The 18,192-nt window shown below is 52.2% G+C and overlaps 1 long non-coding RNA gene across 1 annotated transcript in view; it reads right to left on the bottom strand.

Annotated features, from left to right (window-relative positions):
- Window positions 1–658: 658 nt before the first annotated feature.
- The window catches only part of LOC132817790 (uncharacterized), a 231,501-nt gene continuing 213,967 nt past the window's right edge, over window positions 659–18,192 (bottom strand). The window contains exon 3 of the long non-coding RNA XR_009644922.1: window positions 659–738. This is a non-coding gene — a long non-coding RNA (uncharacterized LOC132817790). The remainder of the gene's footprint in view (window positions 739–18,192) is intronic.

The raw sequence follows: 18,192 nt of genomic DNA on the forward strand, positions 1-18,192 counted from the left end.
TTCCAAACTCCCGTCAGGCAGTCAAAGAGATGAAAGTGTTTTCACAACGTTTGCATTTCTTCAGGACAGAGGATCGAACACAATTTAGACGAAAAGACTGAAATTTTCAAACTCCATTGATCTTCAAGGAACTTGGAGAGAATCCTTCAGGAGAGCAACGTTTTCATTCTCAACTGGAAAGAAGTGGCCTGTGTCTACTCTCGAGTGATTGATGTTTGGAAAAGTTCTCGAAACCATCTGTTCTTATGGGCGTGTCTCTATGTGATTGGTGAGGGTGGATTCCTTGAGTTTTATATCGCATTTTTGTCAGTAATTCAAATCTTCCCATTTGTTATTTCAGCTCCAATTATTATGTTAAATCTCTGAATACAGAGACATATTTGAAAATCCAACTGGTTCCTAATCAAACTGCCTCCAGGCTGGTGGTTAATGTGTTTGTTTTCCTTTCTCGCAGTTAACGTTGTGACGATCTACGTCCTGCTTTATAAAGATTGTGGATTGTCTCCATGTGTCAGACGTTACCTGGGGGCCATGGCAGCGGCAGATTTGTTGGTTATTATCCTCGACCTGATCCTGAGACACATTCCCATTGTTTATGTCGAACAGTTTTATTTCCTGGTGTACTCCGTCCCGGTGTGTAATATCCACGCTGCCCTGCTTTATGCAGCCACTGACTGCTCTGTCTGGTTCACCGTCACTTTCACCTTTGATCGGTTTGTGGCCATTTGTTGCCAGAAGCTGAAAAGTAAATATTGCAGTGAGAAAACGGCGGCTGTGGTTCTGGGAGCAGTGACTGTGCTGAGCTGTTTAAAGAACATTTTCTGGTATTTCATGTTTACAGCTCGGTATCAGCTGTGGAACTCCCCCTGGTTTTGTGATGTAACAAGCGCTGTTTATTTCTCCCGTGTCTGGGCCACAATCGAATTTCTCCACCATATTCTAACACCGGCTCTCCCATTTCTCCTGATTCTACTGCTCAATGTTTTCACCGTCAGACACATTTTAGTGACCAGCAGAGCCCGGAGGAGACTCCGCGCTCACACCAATGGCGACGCTCAGTCTGACACAGAAATGAGAAACCGAAAAAAATCTATCATTTTACTGTTTGTGATCTCGGCCAATTTCATCCTGTTATGGTCAACGTTAATGATCTTTTCCATATGGGGACGGATGTATCGTGTTGGCTATAAATCTGTGTATCTCCATTACTTTGAGCAGGAATTGGGTTTCATGCAGCAGCTCCTCAGTTGTTGCACAAATACCGCGATTTATGCTGTGACCCAGACTAAGTTCAGACAACAGCTGAAAAATGTGCTGAAATATCCTTTTACCCAAATTCATCAATCAATCAAATTCACTCATTAATCAATACCAGAAGCGTGAAGGGTAACAGGGGAAGTGGAGAGGGAAATGGTAGGGGAGAGAGTGCGCAAGAAAGAGGGAGGTAGGGAGAGATTGAGGGGGAGAGCGCGGGTGGGAAGAGTGTGGGAGAGGAAGAGAGAGTTGGCTAGAGAGGGGAAGGGAATGCGGAGACGGGAGAGTGTTTAGGGAAACTGTCACGCAGAGAAGGATGGAGAAATGGAGGGAGAGGGAGAATGGCAGAGAGGGAATAAGGGAGGGAGGGAGAGAGAGAAAGAAGGAGGGCAGGAAAGATGGGGCACAGAGAGAAGGATTGAGAGGGGTGAGAGAGAAAGTGGGAGGAAGAGAGAGTGGTCGCGAGAGTGTGGGACGGAGGGAGAGTGAGTGTGGGGAGAGAGAATGGGGTAGGAAGAGAATGTGGAGAGAGATAATGAGGAGAGAGCGAATGTAGGAAGTGAGACTGGGTAAACAGAGTGAGGGAACAGACAGTGAGGGGAAGAGAGGGGGGAGTGTAGGGAGAGAGAGGAGGGTGAGAGTGATTGCGGAGGTGAGCAGAGAGAGAGGAGAGGGAGCAGAGAGAGGGGGAGTGGAGAGGGAGACCCAGAGGGCAGACAGAAAGTGAGGGGGAGGGAAGAGAGAGAGTATGGGAGAAGAACGTGAGACAGAAAGATGAGGGAGACAGAGATGGGATGCAGAGCGTCAATGCGAGTTGGAGTGGGGAGTGAGAGGGCGTGGGCATAGATAGGCAGGTGTGGCGAAAAGTAAGAAGAGGAGAGAGAATGAGAGAGAGGAGAGAGAGGAGGGACGGGAAACAGAGTGAGATGAGAGAAGCTGACGGTAGATAGAGAGAAGGAAGGGTTGAGAGATTGGAGTGGAGATAGAGAGAAAGGTAGCGAGGGGGATTAAATGAGGGCGGGGATAGACATCGAGTTGGGGAAAGATGAGAAGGAAGAGAAAGAGAGTGAGGGGAGGGATAGAGAGAGGTGCACGGAAAGGGAGAGGGAGGAGAAAGTTCGAAGGCTGAGGGAGGTAGAGATAGGGAGAGACAGCAAGGGAGGGGGAGAGAGGGAGTAGGACGAGGATAGCGCGGGTGACGGTGGGGAGAGAGAGGTAGAGAGTGGTTGGAGAGAGAGGGAGAGGGTTGGGAGCGAAAAAGGAGATCAAGGGCGAGATAAAGAGGTGTGCGGGGGAATGATAGAGTGAGAGGAGGTGTTGAAAAACGTAGAGAGGTGAGAACTAAGATAGGGTGGAGAGATGGAGTGGAGAGAGAGCAGGAGAGAAGTTGGGCGAGAGAGAGCTGAGGGGGCAAGACAGAAGGGGAGGTAAAGGGCAGAGAAAGAGGGGTTGAGAGAGAGGAGGAGAGAGAGAGAGAGAGAGACAGGTGGGAGCGAGAGCGAGATTGGGGAAAGAGGGAGAGATGGCAACAGATGGAGGAAGTGGAAGAGGCAGAGAAGGAGGGGAGAGAGAGAGGGGGACACGGGAGAGAGTTCCAACCACAAGGGATGGACTCAGATTTCTCGAGTTTCCTCATTTTCCCTCCCCCCACCTTGCCTCAGTCAAATCCTTCGAACTTAGCACAGCCTTCCTAACCTGCAATCTTCTTCCTGACCTCTACGCTCCCACCCCACACCGGCCTATCATCCTCCCCTTGACCTCCTGTCACTTATCGCATCTCCAACGCCCCTCCCCCAAGTCCCTCCCCCTACCTTTTATCATAGCCTGCTGGACACACTTTCCTCATTCCTGAAGAAGGGCTTATGCCCGAAACGTCGAATATCCTGCTCCTTGGATGCTGCCTGATCTGCTGTGCTTTTCCAGCAACACATTTTCAGCTCTGATCTCCAGCATCTGCAGACCTCACTTTCTCCTCGAAGTTTGATGGAGAGGCAGGGATGCGAAGAAAGTGCGAAATGATGAGAAAGAGAGTGTTGGGGAGAGAGAGAGTGTGGCCGGAAGAGTGGCAATTTGAAGGGGGAAATAGAATGGGGGAGAGAGAGGTTGTTGGGAGAATGGTACTCGAAAGTGGAGAGAGTGTGGTTGGTGCGGAGAAAAAGAGAGAGGGTGAGATTTGCTTAGGAGAGAGAAAGTGCAGGATAGAGTGTGGGGAGAGAAAGTGTGGTGGAGAGAGGAGATGGGAAAACGGAGGATGTAAGGGAGAGAAAAGAAGGGGAGAGACAGAGTTTGGGGCAGATAGAGAGAGAGAGAGTGAGGAACAGGAGAGACATTGAGGGGACATATAAAGAGACGGAGAGACCGAGATGGAGGGGTCAGCGAGAGAGAGAGAGCAGGGAACGCTTGGAGAAAAAGACAGACAGTCGGTTGGAGAGAGGTGTTGGGGGTGGGGAGAGGGAGAGGGGAGGCAGACAAGGAGGGAGAAAGACAGATTGAGGGACGGGGAGAGAGTGAAGGAGAGATGGGTGATAGAGAGCCAGTGGGATCATAGAGGGAGGGGGAGAGACGGAGAGGGACGTGAGGAGAGAGAGGGAGGAGGAGCAAGAGGAAAGGAGGAGAGAGAGAAAGAAAGGGAGGATCTACAGTGCCAGACGGAATAGGTGAAAGAGAGGGAGTGGGGAAACATAGGGAGTGGGGAAATAGAGCGAGGGGTACAGAGAGAAATATGGGGAGAGAGAGAGACATAGGCAGAGAGAGAGAAAACACAGGGAAAAGGAAGACAGAGAGAGCGAGAGGGTGAGAGTGAGGAGAAGAGAGGGTTGGGGTAGAGATAGAAAAGGCGGAGTGAGGGAGGGAAAAGGGGTTAAAGAGATGGGGAGCGAGAAAGAGGGAGGCGAGAGTCAGAAGGTAGAGGGGAGAGAGAGGGAGTGAGAGAAAGGAGGGAGCAATAGTACTCGATGGAGTAGGGGAGAATGAGGGAGTGGGGAGACAGAGGGAGTGAGGGAGAGAGGGAGGGGTGGAGAGAAAAACGGCAGAGAGAGAGAGACAGAGACACAGGAGGGAGTGAGGGAAGGGAGCTAGAGAGAGGGAGCGAGTGGGTGAGAGAGTGGAAGGCGAAGAGAAGGTGTGGGTAGAGACAGAGAAGGGGGCGAGAGAGGAAGGGTGATGAGGAAGACTGATAAGGAAAGGGAGAGTCAGAGATACAGACAGGGTGAGAGGGAGTGAGGGTGAAGAGAGAAAGGGAGGGGGAGGAGGTGAGAGAGGGAAAGAAATACGATGGGAGATTGAGTGGGTGGACAGACCAGGAGAGAGGGCGAGAGAGGGAGAAGAAGGGTGAGGACAGAGGGAGGGTGAGTGAGAGAGAAGGATAGGGGGTAGAGACAGAGGAGGAGGAAGAGAGAGGGAGAGAGGGGGTCAGAGAAGAGAGGCGAGCATAGAGATGGGTTAGAGAGAGGGGGGCGAGAGATGGGGAGAGAGTGATGGATTGAGAAGGACAGAAAGGGAATGTGGCAGAGAAAGGGGTGGGGGAGAGAGTTGGGGAGTGAGAGGGAGGGGCATGACGTGAGAGGAGGACCAAAGTGACAGATAGACATGGAAAGAAAATGGGAGGATGGAGAGAGGGGGAGCGACGGGGAGAGACAGAGGTGGAGTGGGACACACACAGAGAGAGTGCAGCGAGATGGAATGGGAGAGTGCGAGAATGTGAAGGAAGAAAATAGTGTGGGAGAGAGAATGAGATTTGGTATGGAGGGGGTTAGTGGTCAGAGATAAAGTGGAGTGAAGCAGACAATGTGGGCAGGTCGAGAACGATATAGGGATTGACAGTAAGAGTGGGGGGAAAAGAGTGAGTATGGGAGAGATGGAGTGCGTAAGGTAGACAGAGAGTGGTTGGAGACCGAGAGACGAGGAGAGAGATTGGGAAGTAGAGAGAGATAGAGTCGGGGAGCCCTGCAGGGAGAGAGGGATTTGGGGAGAGAGAGTGGTGAAAAGAGCGTGGAAATGGAGAGAGAGGGAGAGGGGGACGAGTGAGTGAGGGGGAGAGAGATCATCAGTTGAGAGGTGTGGAGAGAGAGAGAAAATTGGATCGAATAGAGAGTGCGGAGGTTGAGAAAGAGATGGAGAGAGAATGAGAGAGTAGGGAAAAGAGCGCTGGAGAGAAAGAGAATGGAGTGAGACAGAGTCAGGTAGAGAGAGTGGGGGAGAGAATGAGTGTGTGTGGGTTGGGGGTAGGAGAGAGGGGAGAGGGAAAGGAAGAAAGAGGGAAGAAGGGACCAGAAACAGAGAGAAAGGAAAGACAATGGAGAAAGAGGATGGGGAGGATGGGAAGGATGGGAGTGGGAGAGGTTGAGAGAGGGGGGATGAAGAGAGGGCCGATTGTGGGAGAGCGAGAGTTGTGAGAGGGAAGTGATGACAGAGAGAGAAAGTGAGGGGAGAGAGGGTTGGGGAGGAAGATACAAAGAAAGTGAGAGGAGAGAGAATGGGGAGAGAGATAGTGAATGGGAGAGAGAGACCATGGGGAGAGGGAGAGAATGGAGCGAGACAGAGGTTGTTGGGGGAGGGAGAAACTGTGTGCGCGAGAGACAGTGTGAGAGAGAGGGGAGAGAGGGGAGTGAGGGTGAGAGAGCGCGTGGCGGGACTGACAGACAGCAATGTGGGATATGAGAACGTAAAGGAGGGATGTGATGGAGAGAGAGAGAGCGGGGCGAGAGGGTGGGAGCAGAGAAAGAGAGAGAGATAGATGGAGGGGAAGTGAGGAGGTAGAGATGGAGTGGGGGGAGAAAGTGGGCGGAGAATGATGAGTGATTGAGGGGAGAGAGAGAGGGGATGGGTTCGAGAGGGAGCGTGACAAGGGAGAAACTGATAAAGAGGTAGGACAGCGAGAAACGGTGGGGTGATTTGAGTGAGGGGAGAGCGAGTGGGGAGAGGGTCAAAGAGACTGGAGAGGGTGAGAGAGAGAGAGATGGGCGGAGACAAAGTAGGCGGAGTGAGAAAGAAGGAGGCGGGAGAAAGAATGGTGGAGGGAGACAGATAAACAGGGAGGAAAGAGGGTAAGAGAGAGTAAGTGAGTCGGAGATAATGAGAGAGAATGAGTGGGGGAGAGTGAGACAGGGATGTGAGACAGAGGGAGCAGGCAGGCAGACAATGTAATAGAGGGGAAGAGGAGCGACAGAGAATGGGGAGAGTTGGGGAGATAATAAAAGGGAGGAGAAGAGGAAAGTGGAGAGAGGGGGTGGATAGAGAGGGCTTGATGAGAAAGAGGGAGGCAGAGAAAGAAAGACGGGGAAGACAAAGAAACGTGCGGAAAGAGCGAGCGGGAGGGCGCAGGGAGCGATGGATCAGGAGAGAGAGAGGGAGGTGAGTGTAAAAAGGAGAGATGGAGAGAGAGTGAGGGGGAAGAGCAGGGAGGGGAAATGATGGAGATTGGGAGGACGGGGTAGAGAGAAAGAGAGGGAGTCGGGGAGAGGTAGAGAGAGTGAGGGGAGATGGAGCGAGAGAGTTGGAAGTGGAGGGGAGAGAAAGAAGGGAGGAGCAAGAGAGACGGGGAATACAGGGAGGTGGAGAGAGATGGAAGGACGTAGAGAGAGAGAAGGAAGAGGGAGAGAGCGAAAGGTAGAGGGAGGAGAGAGGGTGGCAGTGACAAAGAGTGAACGAGAGAGTGTGGGAGGGGAAAGAGAGAAAGAGGGCACAGAGAAAAAGGAGTGGAGCGAGAGAGTGGGGAGAAGGTACAGAGAGAGGGGGAGAGAACTGGACGGCTTGTGGAAAGAAAGAGAAGGGAAGGGATAGCTAGAAAAGGAGTGGGAGGGAGAGAGATTGGGGGCGAGAGAGATAGTGTGGGTTAGACTGTGAGAGTGGGGATCAGAGAGTGAGAGTGGGGTACAGAGAGAGATTTGGGGAGAAAGTGAGTGCTGGAGAAAGAGAGGTGGATGTGAGGGAGTGGTGAGTGTTGAGATATAGAGTAGGGGAGCGATAGGGGAGAGAAAGTCTGGGCAGGAGAGACTGGAAAGTGGAGACAGTGTGGGACAGAGTGAGAGAAGTTGCAGACAGAAATAGTTGGGATCAGATACATAAGGAGGGAGATACAGTGTGGGAGAGACCAAAAGAATGTCTCTCCCACAATCAACCAACAGAGTGGGGAGAGAATGAAAGAGATTGGGAGGCAGGGAAGGTATGGAAAGAGAGATGAAGCAAATGGAGGAAGAGATGGAGGTGCAGGAAGAGAGAGGGGACGAAGTTGATAGAGAGGGGATAATGACAATGGGGACTTGAAGAGGGAGGTAAAGGTTTTGAGAGAGAAAGGTTGAGACAGGAGAGGGAGCAAGAGATAGGGATAGTGAGGGGAGAAAGAGAATGAGGGAGAGAGAGTGATTGGATGAGAGAGTGGGGAGAGCGGTAGAGGGTGGTGCGACATTGTGGGGAGAGAGATGGAAGGGAGGGAGCTGGAGAGAGGGAGGGTTGAGACAGCGTGGGAGCGGGAAGCTTGGGAGAGCACGAGGGAGAGGGAGACAGAGAGGGAAGATGGAGAGAGAGAGAGACTGGTTGGAGCGAGAGGAATGAGGGAGAAAGAGGGAGTGATGGGGAGAGTCAGGGTGGTGGAGGAAGATGTTGTAGAAAGAGAGAGAGAGGAAGGGGAGAGAGCGCGGTGATGGGGAGACAAAGGCAGTGTGAAAAGGGAGAGTCATAGTCACAGCGTCATCGAGATGTACAGCTTGGAAACAGACCCTTCAGACCAACTCTTGCATGCTGACCAGATAAGCCAAACCAATCGAGTCCCTCCTGCCAGCACCCAGCCCAAATCCCTCCAAACCATTCCTTTACAAATAGCCATTCAGATGCCTTTTAAAAGTTGCATTGCACCAGCTTCCAGCACTTCCTCTAGCAGCTCATTCCATACTCATACCATCCTATGAATGGAAACTTTTCCCTAAGGTCTCTTTTATATCTTTCCCTCTCACCCTAAACCTGTGCCCTCTAGACCTGGAGAGCCCACCCAGGGAAGAGACTTGGTCTATCTTCAGTACCCATGACCATCATGATTTTGTAGTGAATGTATCTACTGGTGAAGGTGCAAAACTTCTCCAGTAGAGAAGTAATGCAGGACTTAACGTCACCTCTCAGACTCCAACACTCCAGAGAAAATAAACCCAGCCTATTTAACGTCTCTTTATAGCTCAAATCCTCCATCGCTGGCAACATCCTTCTAAATCTTTCCTGAACCCTTTCAAGTTTCGCTCCACCTTTCCAATAGAATGGAGACCAGAACTGATTGCAATATTCCAAAAGTGGCCTAAGCAATGTCCTTTTCAGCCGCAACATGGCTTCCTAATTCCTGGACTCAAAACTCTGAGCAACAAAGAAAAGCATAGCAAAAGCCTTCTTCACTATCCTACCTACCTGTGACTACCCTATCAAGGAGCTGTGATCCTGCACGCCAAGGTCTCTTTGTTCAGCAGCACCCCCTAGGACCTTACCATGAAGTGTGAAGTCCTGCATTATTTCTCAAGAATAGGTCAGGTTTTGCACCTTCTCCAGGAGGTACGTCCACACTGAATGATATTTTTTTCCTGTACACACATACCAAATTCCTCTCCATCTCAAACCTTAATACTATGGCAGTCCCAGTCTATTCTTGGAAATTTAAAATCCCAATCATAACCACCTTATTATTCTTAAAGATACCTGAGATCGCCTCACAAGTTTGTTTCTCAATTTCCCTCTGACTATAAGGGGATTTATAAAACGCTCCCAATAAGATGATCATCCCTTTCTTATTCACAATTCCATGCAAGCAACTTCCTGAATGTAATTCCGGGAATATCATCCCCAAGTACAGGTGTAATTCCATCCCTTATCAAAAACGCAACAAACCCTTCTCTCTTGCCTCCCTTTCTGATCTTCATGTAGCACTTGTATCTTAGAATATAAAACTGCCAGTCCTGCCCATCCGTGAGCCATGTTTCTGTGATTGCTATGATATCCCAGTCCCTTGTTCCTGACCATGCCCAATTTCATGTGCCTTCCCTGTTAGAACCTTTGCATGGAAATAAATACAGTTTAATTTATCAATCCTTTCTTACCTGCCCTAACTGTTAGATACGATTTTGTTCTCAACGGTACCAGACACAGATTGGTCTTTCCTCGCTAATCCCCAAGTACCACAGTACCATCCCTCCTCGACCTTTCTACTTTAAGTACTCCCGAACAGTTCTGGCAAATCTCCCTGCCAGTATATTAGTCACCATTAAATTTAGGTGCAACACAGAGGGGCATAAAAGGAGAGAAGAGAGAAAGGGTGCGGTGGAGAGAGTGAGGGAAGACGGGAAGAGGCAGAGGGGGCAATTTTGCGAGAGGGAGAGGGGGCAGGAGGGAATAACAGAGAGAGTGAGAGAACGCAGTGAAGACAGAGAATACGGGGTGAGAGGGAGGAGGAGAGAGAGTTTCGGGAAGTAGAGAGACGGAGGGAGTAAGGAAAGTCAGAGTGAGTGAGGGGGAGATAATGAGAGAGAATGAGCCAGAAGACATTGAGACAGAGAGAGGTGTGAGAGAGAAAGGGAGTTGGTAATGAGAGAATATGATAGATGGAGGTTGAGTGGGAGAGAGAGAGAGAGAGAGAGAGAGAGACAGCAGGGGTGAGAAAGGGATAAGAAAGAGATTGAGAGATGGAAAGGGAGGGAGAGAGAGGTGGTGAAGGCAGAGGGGTTGATTAGAAAGAGGGAGGTAGATAGAGAGAAAGAGGGGAGATACAGTGTGGGAGGAGGGAAGGATAGAGGTGGTGAGAGGGAGAGGGAGCGATGAGAGTGAAGGTTGGTTGGGAGAGAAGGAAGCATGGAGAGAGGGTGAGGACGACGAGATACTGGAGAGAGGGGGAGGGGAGAGAAGGAGGGGGAAGAGCTAGGCAGACAATAGTAAGCCGGATAATGAGAGGGAGATTTAGGCGAGGTGATAGGGCGGGTGGGTGGAGAAAGAGGGATGGGGGAGAGAGAGGGAGGGGGAGAGAGAGGGAGTGGGAATGAGGGGATAAGGAGGAGTGGGGAGAGAGAGGGCGGGGAGAGGGGAGGGGGACAGAGGTAGGAACAAGAGATGGGGTGGAGATACAGGGAGGAATGGAGAGAGGGAAGGGAGAGAGAAGGAAGGGGAGAGAGAGAGGGAGGACAGAGAGAGTGAGGGAGGATGAGGGTGAGAGTGAGAGTGAGGAAGGAGGAGAGAGACAGAAGGTGCCAAGAGAGAGAGAAGGGGTCGTGAGATGGGATTTGAGAGAGATGGAGGAAGAGCACGAGTGGTTAGAAAGAGAAAGAGAGGGAGGAGATAGAGCGGGAGGGAGCAGGAGAGAGATGGAGAAGGTGGCGAGAATGCGAGCAGTTTTCGGAGTGAGAGAGGGAGAGGGAGCCAGAGGGAGACTGAGTCAGGAGAGTGAGCGGGACCGAGCAGCAGAGGGGGAAGGGGAGAGAGGTGGAAAGAGGGAGGGGATATAGAGAGAGAGTGAAAGAGAGCGGGAGGGGTAATACAGAGTGGGAGAAACGAGAGGGAAAGGGTAGAGTGAGCGAGTGTTGGTAAGAGGGAGAGCGAGAGTGAGAGCGAGGGGAAAAGATAGCGAGGCAGAGAGAGAGAGAATGGGAGAAGTGAGAGAAAAAGGGGTTTGGGAGGATAAAGAGTGGGAGGGGTTAGAGAGAAAGAGAAGGGGCCGGCGACAGAGAGAGAGAATGAGGGGGAGGCGAGACAGAGAGCGGGTGGAGAGAGGAGGAAGGGGAGAGATCGGGGGAGGGAAGGCTGGGAGAGAAAGAGGGAGGAAGGAGGAGAGAGGCTGGGAAGAGGAGAGAGGTAAGAGGAAGATAGAGAGATGTGGAAGCGATGGGATGTGATGTAGAGAGTGAGAGAGTTGGACAGAGAAAAGGAGGGGAGAGAGAGGGTGGGAGAAGGGTGAAAGAGAGTAAGGGAGGGAGGAAACAGAGAACGAACAAGTAGAGAGATGGCCCAGGAGCGAGAGAGGGGGTGAGAGGATGGTAAGAGAAGAAGAGAGAGCGGGAGGGGTTCGAGAGAGAAAGAGACAGTGGAAATTGAGCAGGTGAGAGAGAGAGAGTGAAGGAAAAGGAGACAGAGGGAGACAGAGGGAGAGAGACAGAGGGGAGAGAGAGGGAGGGATGGGAGAGCAAAAGAGAGTGGGAGAAGAAAGGGTATGGGAGAGGGGAAGAAAGGGAGGGTGACAAATGAGAAGGAAGAAATTGAGAGTGAGAGAGGGAGGAATGTAGAGAGAGATGAAGAGAACAGGAGGAATTTAACAGAGCTAGAGAGGGAGTATCTAGAGAGAGAGGGAGTGCGAGAGGTGCGGGAGAGAGGAAGGTATTGGAGAGTTAGGGCGGATAGATGAGGCGAAGGAGAGGGAGGGGTGTGTATATATGTGAGAGAGAGAAGGAGGAGGTCGAAGCGAGGGAGGGAAGATCACGAGATGCGGACCGGGGGGAGAGAGAGAGAGAGAGAGAGAGTGAAGGGAGAGAGGGAAATGATAGAGATAGTGGGGGGGGAGAGTGGAGAAGAGAGAGCTAGGAGGGAAAGACTGGGGGACAAGAGAGAAGGGTGAGGGAAAGAGTGTTGGTGCGAGAGAGGACGAGGATGAGAGGGAGTGGAAGAGAAAGATGGGAGGAGAGAGGGATTGTGAGTAGTGAGAGAGAGTGAGGGAGGGAGGGCCAGAGAGAGAAGGAGTAGATGAGAGTGAGGGAACGGGTTGAGAGACGGGGGGTGAGAGCGGGATAGCAAAGGCGGAGATAGTGCGAGAGAGAGGGGGAAGAGAGAGGAGGAGAATGCTTGGAGGAAAGTGGGAGAGGGCGATGGAGAGAGGGTGAGGGTACAGGGGGAGAGAGGGAGGGGAGAGACAATGGAAGGAGGGAGAGAGAGAGTGAGGGAGGAAAGACACAGATTGTGGACGAGTGAGAGAGATGGAGATTGAAAATACAGAGACAGAGAAACAGAGAAGTAGGGGAGCGAGTAAGGGTGTGCTGGGGACTGGGATTGGGAGTGGCAGACGAAGATGTTGGGAGGACGACAGAGGGAGCATGGAAGTGACAGGGAGAGGGGGCAGAGGGGGTGAGAGACCATGAGGGATAGGATAGTTGCAGAAAGCGTGCATTGAGAGAGTGGGAGGGGGTTAGAGTGCGACAGAGGGGGGGACAGAGGGAGGGAGGAGGGTAAATGAGTGTGAGTGAGTAAAAAATAGCGAATGAGGGAAGGGAGAGTGAATTAGAGGAAGGGCAGAGAGAGAAAGGAGTGGATAGAGAGAGAAGAGAAAGAGGGGGAGGGGTTAGGGTGAGAAAGAAAGGGAGGGTCGAGAGAGAGGGAGCGGGAGAAAGAGGGAAACAGTGAAGCGAGAAGAGAGTGAAGGGAGAGAGGGAGCGAGGGAGGGGAAAGAGAGAGAGGGAGAGGTGGGAGACAGAGGTAGGCAAGGAGAGAAAAGGTGGTGGTAGAGGGGAGAGAGGGAGTGTGGATATTTGGAGAGGGGGGGTGGTTGGCAGATAGAGAGAGGATCGAGAGAGAGGAGAGAGAGCACGAGTGGTGAGAGAGGGAAAGAAAGGGTGGAGACAGAGAAAGAGGAAGCGGCAAAAAGAGGAAGAGGGAGTGAAAAGAGAATGGAGTTGAGGAACGGAGGAAAAGAGAGAGAATGGGGAAGAGTGAGAGGGAGGGAGCGAGAGGTGCGATGGCGGGAGTAATATAGAGACGGCAGTGCAGTGTGCGAGAATAGGAAGGGAAAGGAAGAGAGAAAGCGAGAAAGAATGGAGGAACCAGACAGAGACAGAATGAGGAGGGAGGGTGAGAGAGTGCGTGTGGGAGTGAAGGTGAGGGAGACAGTGAGGGGGAGAAGGGGGAGAGAGGGAGAATAGGAGGAGAGACAGAATAGGAGGAGAGACAGAGCGAGAAAGGGAATGGGTGGGAGAGAGGGAGCGGGAAGAGATGGAGGAGGATAGACACAAAAGGGGTGAAAGAGGGAAATTGAGGGTAAAGAAGAGAATGTGTTGGAGGGTGATGGAGAAAATAAGGGACGGTGAGGCAGACAGAAAAGGGGAGCAGGGGAGTGATGTGGGGAAGTAGACAGAGATAGAGAAAGGGAGGAGAGAGGGGAATGGAGAATATAGAGAGGGTAGGGTTGGTAGAGATAGAGGCAGCATTGGGGAGAGGGGAGAGAGGTTGCATGTGGGACAGAGAGAAAGGTAGAGCAGGCAGGAGTGGCACAGAGTGGACGAGGGAGTGGAGGGAAAATGGAGTAGACGGCGAGTGAAGGAAGGGGAGAGAGGGAGGGTGGAAAAGAAAAAGGGAGGGTTGGTTATGGGAGAGAGAGGGAGGGGTAATATGGAGGAAGGAAGAGCGAGGTGACGGGAGAGTGCGAGAGTGGAACCAGGTGAGAGCGAAGGGTATAGAACTGGAGGGAGGAGACGCACAGACGGAGTGAGAAAGGAAGAGTGAGTGTAGGGTAGAGGGGTAGTGAGTGAGCGTGAGACAGTTATGAGGGAGATTTGACGAGACAGAGAGACGGGGAGCAAGGGAGATATAAGGGGAGCGAGACAGAGATAGAGAGAGCGAAAGTCAGAGGTCTGGTACAGAGAGCGGCAGGGTGAAGAGAGTGTTGGAGCGGTAGAGAGATGGAAGGGGAGAAAGACAGGGGTGTGGGAGAGAGTGGGATAGATATGGAGGGACGGGGAGAAAGTGGGAGGGATGAGAGAGGATAATGGGGAGAGAGAGAGAGAGGGGCAGACACAGAGAGGGAGAGAGAGAAAGCGGAGTGAGGGGAGAGAGAGACACTGGGAGAGGGAGACTGGGCGAGAGAGAAGGGGGAGTGAGAGAGAGAGAGACAGAGACAGAGACAGAGAAATGCTAAAGAGACCGAGAGGAGAGAGAGATATTTTGAGGTTGGGGAGAGACAGAGGAGAAAAGGGCGGAGAGAGAGATGTTGAGAATGAGGAGAACAATAGAGTGCGAGGGGGTAGACAAGGAGTGAGGGAGAGGTAGAAGGAGATGGGTGAAGGGGAGGGAGAAGCGTGGAAATGTGAAAATCGATATCGAGAGACAGAGGAAAACAGAGAGAGGGGAGCAAGAGAGAGAGAGAAGGAGCGAAGGAGTAGAGAGAGAGGGAAAATAGAAAGAAAGAGGGATCGGGCAGGGAGAGAGCAGTATAGATGGAGGGTGAGGGAGAGGGGGAAGAGAGGGAGGGAGGTGGGAAGTAGAGGGAGAAATGGGGAAGAGAGAGTGCAGAGGAAGAGAGAGTGGGAGAGAGAGTTGAAGGGGCAGAGTGGGGATTTGAGGGAGGGAAAGTGACGGATGGAGCGGGGAGATGCGGGAGAGAGTGAGAGAGATAGAGGGCGGGCAGAGAAAGAGGGTGTGATGGGATAGAGAGTGGGAGAGGGCAAAAAGATTTGGGGAGAGCGAGAGATGGGGAACAGAGAGAGATGGAAATAAAGGGAGGCTGGAGGGAAGAGCGAGTGGGGAGCGAGAGGAAGACGGGGGAACGAGAGTGATGGAGTGGTTAGTAGAGATTGCAAGAGTGGAAAGGTGATGGCGCTGTTTAGCGAATAAGAGAGACAATGGCAGGAAGGGAGAGGGGTGAGGTAGAGAGAGAGGGAGGGGTCAGAAAGAGGGCGCAGAGAGAAAGGGGGCGAAGTAGTTCGTACTGGGAGGGAAGAGAGTGATGAAGCGATGAGAGAATGTGGAAGAGAGAAGAAGGATGAGTGGGAGGGAGAGAGGATGGTATGAGGGAAGGAGAGAGAGAGAGGAAGAGCAACGAGAGGGAGGGAGGAAAATAAAGAGGGCGGGAGAGAGAGCTGGGAGAGACGGAGAGGGAGGGGCACTAAGGGGAGCGCAGAGGGCGGGGAGAGAGGGATGAGAGAGTGATTGAGAAGGGACAAAAAGAGAGTGGGGGCAGAGAGAGGGGAGAGTGGGCAGCCGGGGGGGGGGTGTGGAATTTAGTGACAGAGGGAGGGAAGGGAAGTGGGAGGTCGAGGCAGAGGGTATAAGGTGGGAGATAGAGAGAAAATGAGGCATGCCAGAGAGAGTGATGGAAGGTGTCAGACAGTGTGTTGAGAAAGTGATGCAGGGGGATACAGGCAGAGTGAACAGAGAGGAAGTGGGATGTGGAAGAGAGAGAGATTCGCGGAGAGAGAATGGGCGGAGAGAGAGAGGTGTAGGGACGGAAAGAGTGGGGCTTGCGGTGGATAGAGCTGTTGAGAGTGAACTATCGAGGGAGTGGGGAAAGAGAGAGAGGGAGGAAGAGAGAGAGTAATGAGTGACAGACTGATGAGAGAAAGCAAGAGGCATGGGAGAGAGTTGGAGGGGCTCGAGAGAAGGAGAGTTAGAGGGGAGGGCGGCGTGGAGAAGATGGAGGGAGCTGGGGAGAGAAAGTGTGGGTACGGAGAGAGAGGGAGAGAGAGTGGAGAATGAGTGAGAGAGAGAGGGAGTTGGAGAGCGAGAAACGTGGTGATGAGAGAGTGGGAGATGGAGAGAGAGCAAGGGAGGGGCGAAAGAGAGACGAAAGGGGAAGACAGAGGGAGGGAGGGGACGAAAGAAAGATGAGTTGGGACAAAGAGAAGGGGAGTAGGAGAGAGAGACAGGGTGAATGGTTGGACAGAGAAAGACGGTCTGGAGAGAGAGTGAGAGTGAGAATTGAAGGGTGGGTGTGGGAGGGAGGGTGGATTTAATGGGGACAATTTAGAGAGAGACGTGAGAGGGAGGTAAGGGAAGTGGGAAGACGGAGATAGTGTGTGAGGGAGAGGGGACAAAAGTGAGGGAAGGGACATAGAGGGTGGGGAGGGAGAGTGAACGGGAGGACGGGAGAAAGGTTTGTAAGGCAGAGGAAGAGAGAGGAAGCAGGGAAGGAACAAAACGGAACAGACAGATCGGAGCAGACAGAGGGAGTTACGGAGAGAGAGGAAGGGGGTGAGAGAATGAGGAAAAGGGTGATAGAGAGAGGGATGTCGAGAGAGAGGGGGAAATGGTGAGAAAAATGTAGGTAGCGGGAAGGGAACCAAAGAGTGGGAGAGAGAGTGAGAATGAGGTTGAAGAAAAAGTGAGGGAGGGGTAGAGAGATAGGGGCAGAAAGTGTGAGGGAGGGTGAGAGAGAACGTGAGATAAGATGTGAGAGGGAGGGATTGAGGGTGAGAGAGTGATTGAGGGAGGGCTATATAGCTTGAGGGAGGGTGGGAGATAGATTTAGGGCGTTGTATAGAGACAATGAGAAGGGATTAGATTTAGAGAGAGGGAGGGTTTAGAGAAAGAATGAGGTAGAGCATGTATAGAGTGTGCGAGAGGATAGAGAGAAATGGAAAGAAGGGCGGGAGAGAGAGTGGGTGGGAGATAGAGGGAACTGGTGAAAGAGAGGGGAGGGACGGGACAGAGGGAGGGGAGAGGAAGAGAGAGAGAGAGGGGAAAGGGGATAGTGGGGGAGGTATGATAAAGAAGAGTGAAGGAGTGAGGGAAAGCACATGGCCGAGAGAGGGAGGGTAAGTGGAATAAAGGTTGAGGGAGAGAAGGAGGGGGTAGTTGAGAGTATTTCGAGAGTAGGAGTGAGAGGGAGTGAACAAGGGAGAGAGAGTGAGCGAGACAGAGAGCGATAGAGGGTGAGGGCGAAAGACAGATAGAAGGAGGAGGGAGAGAGATTGTGGAAGAAGAGACAATGAGAAAGGGAGAGGGAGGGTGAGTGTGACGGTGAAGAGAATGAGGTAGGATAGCGAGGGAGAAAGAGGATGGGGGGTCAGAGAGAGAGTGTGCAGAGAGGGAGGGAGAGAGGGATGACAGCGAGAGTGGGTGAAGAAAGACAGAGTGAGGGAGAGAAGGAAGGAACCAGTAGGAGAGAGAGAGAGTGATAGCGAAGATGGGGAGTGAGGAAGAGAGTGTCAGACAGAGTGAGGGCAGGGGAAAGAGAGAGAGGGAAGGAGGCGGCAGAGAGAGGGGACACGTGAAGGGACAGAGTGAGGTGAAGGGAGTGAGAGGTATGAGGAAGAGGAGGGGATGGGAGAGTGTAAGTGGGAGTGCGGAGAGCGTGGAGAGAGAGAGAGGACGGGCAGAGATACAGGGAAGGTGGAAAGACAGAGAAAGCAAGGGCTTCGAGAGGAACTGGAAGAGTGAGGGTGAGAGGCAGGCGAGAGAGATAGCAGGTTTCAGGGAGAGGGAGAGAGGGACTGTGGAAGAGAGAGGAAGAGAGAGAGAGGGCGGGAAGGTGCGAGCGCAAGAGAGTGAGGGAAGGGGTGACAGAGACAGTGTTGAAGAGTGCGATAGAGATAGAGAAAGGGATGTGGAGGGAGAATGGGATGGAGAAGGAAAAGAGAGGGGAGGCGGTAGACGGAGAAGGAGGGAAAATGAGCAAGATTGTGAGGGAGATTGAAACAGAGTGAGGGAGGGGAGAGAGTGAGGAGGGGGCAGAGAGTGAGAGGGAGCTGGTTGAAAGACACCGTCTGGGAGATGGGTGGGGCTATCTAGAGATGGAGGTTTAGAGATAGCGCATGAGGTGGAGAGGGTGGGAGACTGATAAGAGAGAAATCAGAATGTGAAGACAGATAGTAGCGGAAACAGATAATGGGGAGATAGAGAGAATGGGGAGAAAAGTTTGAGGAGACGAAGTGTGGGAGAGAAAGTGGACGAGAGACTGTGGAGGAGGGAATGAGAGAGTGGGGAGGGAGTGGAAAGAAAGTGCATGGCTTGAGAGAGAGGGTTGTGAGTGGAGTGAGAGAGAGAGATGGGGATAGAGTGTGTTTGGGGAGAGAGAGTGTGGGGCGTGGTGAGGTAAAGTGGCGGAGAGAAAGATAATGTGGGAAGAGAGAGTGCATGGGTGAGATAGAGATTGGGGAAAGAAAGATGGGGAGAAAATTAGAAATGGGGGTACTTAGAGCGAGGGTGTTAGAGCTAGAGAGTGCGTTGGAGAGAGAGATTGTAAAGGGAGAACGAGACAGTATTGGGAAACTGAATTGGGGA

This window comes from Hemiscyllium ocellatum, chromosome 8 (genome assembly GCF_020745735.1).
Source record: "Hemiscyllium ocellatum isolate sHemOce1 chromosome 8, sHemOce1.pat.X.cur, whole genome shotgun sequence".
NCBI lineage: Eukaryota > Metazoa > Chordata > Chondrichthyes > Orectolobiformes > Hemiscylliidae > Hemiscyllium > Hemiscyllium ocellatum.